Source organism: Sinocyclocheilus grahami, unplaced genomic scaffold (assembly GCF_001515645.1).
Source record: "Sinocyclocheilus grahami isolate Dianchi unplaced genomic scaffold, SAMN03320097.WGS_v1.1 scaffold247.1, whole genome shotgun sequence".
Taxonomy (NCBI): Eukaryota; Metazoa; Chordata; class Actinopteri; order Cypriniformes; family Cyprinidae; genus Sinocyclocheilus; species Sinocyclocheilus grahami.
The window spans coordinates 492,329-497,620 of NW_015505426.1; the positions used below are offsets into that span (position 1 = coordinate 492,329).

At 35.7% G+C, this 5,292-nt stretch overlaps 1 long non-coding RNA gene across 1 annotated transcript in view; it reads left to right on the forward strand.

Annotated features, from left to right (window-relative positions):
• LOC107598199 (uncharacterized) overlaps nt 1-4,321 on the forward strand; it is a 7,299-nt gene extending 2,978 nt beyond the window's left edge. The window contains exon 3 of the long non-coding RNA XR_001610531.1: nt 4,245-4,321. This is a non-coding gene — a long non-coding RNA (uncharacterized lncRNA). The remainder of the gene's footprint in view (nt 1-4,244) is intronic.
• Nucleotides 4,322-5,292: the final 971 nt, after the last annotated feature.

Consider the following 5,292-nt stretch of genomic DNA (forward strand, 5'->3'; position numbering starts at 1 on the left):
TCTGTTAGGTTTTGATAAGATGTGAGCTCCAACGCTCCAGGACATCCTAAGTTTTGTGCCAGGCCTTCGGCCTTGCATTTCCATTCAACAAGATTCTCTGACGCAAACTGTTTCTTTTCATCAACCAATTTCAGCAAAGATCCACGTGAGCCTTCAGATTGCATCAAGCCTTTCTTTCAAACAGATGAGACGTGCAAGTATTCAAACTGAGTCTTATTAATTTATACATTAGGTATCATTTGCACCTTTTTACAAAGGTGTGTTTGAACTAAGAATTTGATGTTCCCTTCAGGCTGTAAATCTGCTGAATATGCAAATGGTTCCAAAACTTCATATTCTTAATTCTCTTTACTACATTAAGCTTGAACCCTTTCCTATACAAACTGTGTGTGTGTGTATGTGTATGTTAGACCAGTTTAAGTGTTTATGTAGTATGTTAGACTAGTTTAAGTGTTTATGTAGTTAATAGCAAAGATCAACTTGAACCTTTGGACTGCATAAAGCCTTTCTTTCAGACAGACGAGACGTGCAAGTATTCAAACTGAGTCTTATTAATTTATACATTAGGTATCATTTGCACCTTTTTACAAAGGTGTGTTTGAACTAAGAATTTGATGTTCCCTTCAGGCTGTAAATCTGCTGAATATGCAAATGGTTCCAAAACTTCATATTCTTAATTCTCTTTACTACATTAAGCTTGAACCCTTTCCTATACAAACTGTGTGTGTGTGTATGTGTATGTTAGACCAGTTTAAGTGTTTATGTAGTATGTTAGACTAGTTTAAGTGTTTATGTAGTTAATAAAGTCTTACTTGTATCACACTTGACGTTGTTCATTGTTTGCTCATAACTGGAGTCACTTAATCATGCAGATTTATGCTACAAGCTCTTTGTAGAATTGTACAGTAAGAAAGTTATTTCCCTTAACCAGGAAATTAACGTTCTTAGAATTGACAGACAGTTGACCCTGAGAGGTCAGCTAAATATCTACAGCGGATCTAAATATTTATAATTAATTATAACTAGTTATGATTAATTATTCATATTTCCCCATGAGCTGATTCGCTACAGGTTTAATGGTAGAGACTCACATGATGTAATTACTTACAATTGGTATGGTACAATGGTAGACAAAAACAGAACATATAAGTTTATAAGTAAATAAAATAAGTTTTTATACTAAAAACTATAAACAAGATAATCATATATCCAACGAGGTTGGAGGCAGCGATGCCGGTGGCACTCAACTTTTTGCATCAGGTAACGTTAGTATGGATCAGTGTTAATTGTTAATCATCATCAGTGACAAATTACATAAATTACGGTTCCTAAAAAAATTTGCTGAGATTATCTCGGTACCGTATCTACTTGGTTTGCATCTGTTTCTCCAGTATGACGATTTAATCGGTCTTTACTGCACGGCTCTGTACACTTTTAGTTCACTGCTCAATGCAACAATACATTCAAAATGGCGCCTCGGTCACGTAACACATAATAAACGCATGTGACTGACAAAGACCGATTTAGTTCTTGCAGTCTCTGCTAACAAGATGATGAGTTGAATCAGGTGTGTTAGATGACAGGGCAGGGTGTCCTCCAGGGCAGGTTTGAAAACTCCTGCTGTAGTGTTACTGTAATATTGTGTTCTATGCTTTACATTTGCTACGTAAGTGTTCATCTGATTATGTCTTTAGAATTTAATAATCTTTCAGTAATTCATAATGGGGTAATGGGAAAGATATAAGCATCAACAAGTCTAAGTCTATGTGTTTTTGATTTGGTAGTCTAGCAAATATTGTATGTACTGGTAATAGCAGTCTTAGGTAAGACTTTAAAGTATGTCATTGTATATTGCATATTGTTTACTCATTTAAGCTTAATAATATTATTATTATATTTTCTTCTGAGACTGAATTTTTAAACTCTTTACTCCTTCTAGAGCTTTAAAGGGATAGTTCATCCAAAAATGAAAAAAACAGCTGTTGTTTAGGCTTGCGCTGCCTGATTGTTTGTCAGAGACTTTCATGGAGAAATTAAATGTGTAACGGCATTCATAGAAACATACTGAGGTAAAAATTCAACATGTTTACTGTATTTCTAACATGATGTATTTAAGTAACATACCATGACAAGGGAACTATTTTGCTGAATATTTTTATGAGTGCATATATTACCTTGATTTTAGTTAAACAAACAAGTACATTTTAGACGCAATATTGACTGTTTTGTTCTGTTTCACCAATGAAAATAGTTTCAAAGAAAGATGATAGCAGGAGTATTTCACATTCTCCAAGCAATACTCTGCATTGTTTCAGTACAGCGTTTTGAACCAACCAATCAGTTAAATAAATAAGTGAATTCCCATCATCTACTGGTGGTTTAGTGTATTTAAAAGTATTATTTTTTTTCCTCAGCATATCTTTTAGGTATAGACCTATTAAAAAATTATTGCAGTTGTAATTTTGCATTGTAAATTTAATTTGATTGGTAACAGCTAGATGATGCAAACATTTAATAAGGTTAAAAAATATTGGCCTTTATTAAGGTAAATAACACCCTGGAGTAAATATAAAAAATAAGAAGATTTAAGTACGTAAAAGCTGATAGAGCACTGATGAAAATATAGCTTCTTGTTATGTTTATGCCACCAAAAATCTTGGTGACGCAGTGCTTTTGTGAGGATATTTTGTATGGGATATTGTCTGCTGATATGAAAATTTTATTGGATGGTAATAATGAATAGCATTTTTGACAGTGAGGATATCATCCTGATAACCAGGGGGGAAAAGTTTTGTGAAATTAGGCTTTTATTGTCATTACATTACACTGTAGGGGACATTTTACTTTTGTTAAAAAAATAAATAAATTAAATTAAATTACATGAGAAGACATGTATAGGCAAAATCTTTTTTTTTTTTCATTCACCAATCAATTTTTAGGTTTCAGGATTTCCGTTAACCAAACTTTGTATAAAGATGATTCTCAACTATGTTATGAAAGATAAAACAAAATGCTATGCTTAGGTCTCAGGAGGATATTTTGTTTTCTTTTAACATTAAATCAGAATCAGAATGCATTAAATATCACACATGCATGTAATATATTGTGTATTTCCATCACAGGTTTGGTCTTAAATTTCACGAAAGTTGGTATTAAAAAGGTCTGTTGACAAACACCCTGATATAATTCTCTCTTCTTTTTTTCCTCAGAATTGTATTGTATAAACACACAGTTGCAAGAAAATGCCAGAATTGTGAGCTGACATTTTTCCTGTCAGAATTTGACAATTGCAACTTTTTATCTCACAATTTTGAGAAAAGTCACTGGCACTCATGCATTCAAATACAGTGCCACTTTATATCTGATTTCAAATGAGCAGAAATATGTAAGAAATGTTATGATCCATAGACAAAATAAATAATTAAAATTAACTGTTATGTCAGAGCAATAGCCTAACCTTGTGACCCACGTTCTAACATGTACTACAGCTGTGCACAAGGTGACCCGAGTTCAAGTCTCGACACAAGGTTCAGGCTTTTCAAGCCAATGTCAAAGTTTGTTCACAAATTAAATATGACAAATAATTTTAACGTTGTGTCAGTACGTCATAAATAGAACAAGTCATCAGTTTAATGTCGGGTTTTGTCATGTCGCGCCACGCCACAGCTAGTGTAGACAGCGTCACTGATTATAATGGGTTCTACTGTATTTTGCTGCTCGCGTCAGGTGTAGACACAGTGTTTAATGTCGTTGGTGAGGAGGAAAGCCTGTGTGTGTCCTATGCCTTAGTGGACAGCATGAAACCCAAAATAAATAAATAAATAACAGAGAGAATAATAATAATAAAAATAATAACAGTTATTCTCTCTATGTAATTTTTCAATGTTTCAAGTGATGCAGGCGTTTTTTCCCTGTAGGTTTTTTCAAATTAAAAAAGCATAAATTTTTCATAATGTTTAGTGAAATTATTTGGTAGTCTGAGATGGGATGGGAATTCTGTAAAAGGGGGGCATCAGATTTCTTTATAGGTTTAAAGGGGGCATGACCAAAAAAGTTTGAGAACCACTGATATAGATACTCATAAGGTGTCATATGTATACTTTCAATAAATTAGTCTTTACATAGTTTCTGAATACTAATTAGGCTGGCTAATTTAGAACGTTTTCAGTATTGTTTGTGATCTTAAGATGTAATATTTATTTGTATTCTTTCTGTTTACACTGTTGTATGCTCCTCTGTTATAGGCCATGATGAAGAACTCTATCATGCACACAGAGAATAGAGCTCAGTGCTGCTAACTGGGAGAGCAGCTGGAAAACTGGAGGAGAACAGCTGAACACCTATTACTACAGATGACTGTATTATTTTTCTGCAAGAACCACAACAAGCAAAGACGATGATGAGCACTCTGAGCAAACAACAGTCAGACGCTTGATTATGCACTGCACTTTACTGAGTTCTTCAACATGTGATGCTGAGCATTTACTGTTTGTAAAACTACTAATAAATTAAGTGGATGCCCTTTATAAACCTGTTAGATTTTTATGTTTTATTTTTGAGATTAATCAAATTTTATATTTTAAGAACGTCGGGGTTAGCTAACGTTTCAGTCTACGCATGTAACCATGGTTCCCTGAGAATAGGGAACGAGACGCTGCGTCCTCTAGAGGGCGCTAGGAGAACGCCTCCAGCGTGACCAGTGTCTGAAGCATGAATGAAAAAAACGACAATGAGCTTGACACTGGCAGTAGGCAACCTATGACGTAAACAATAAAGCGAGTGCGGGTATGAAAGAGCACCTGCGGAAAACGTCATCCACTTCTTTGTCTGAAGGAGACGCAGGCAGGAATGCCTGAAGCATGGCAATGAGACGCAGCGTCTCGTTCCCTATTCTCAGGGAACCATGGTTACATGCGTAACCTGAGACGTTCCCTTTCGAAAAAAACGGAATCCCCCAAGTCAAAGCCCCGGGGAATATCACCCCTCCCCCAGCCAAATCGCTTTTGCCAGAACCCGAGCCACAAACCTCTACAGGCAGGTTCAAAGCTCGCCATAGACTAGCTCACCCACCAAAGTATGGAACTCTAAGAGTGGAGGTCTCAGCATAACGACTCACTAGAATGAGAGGAGACCTGGCTACACTCAATGCCAGAGGCAGTTAGTGAGGCTCAAGAGCCTACACATTAATACTGCCTAAGCGGAGCTATGCAGAGTGGAGGCTTCAGCAGAATGACTCTCTTAAACAAGAGGAAGCCTAACAACACGCAACCAAAGTTGAGGAGCTCTTAAGAG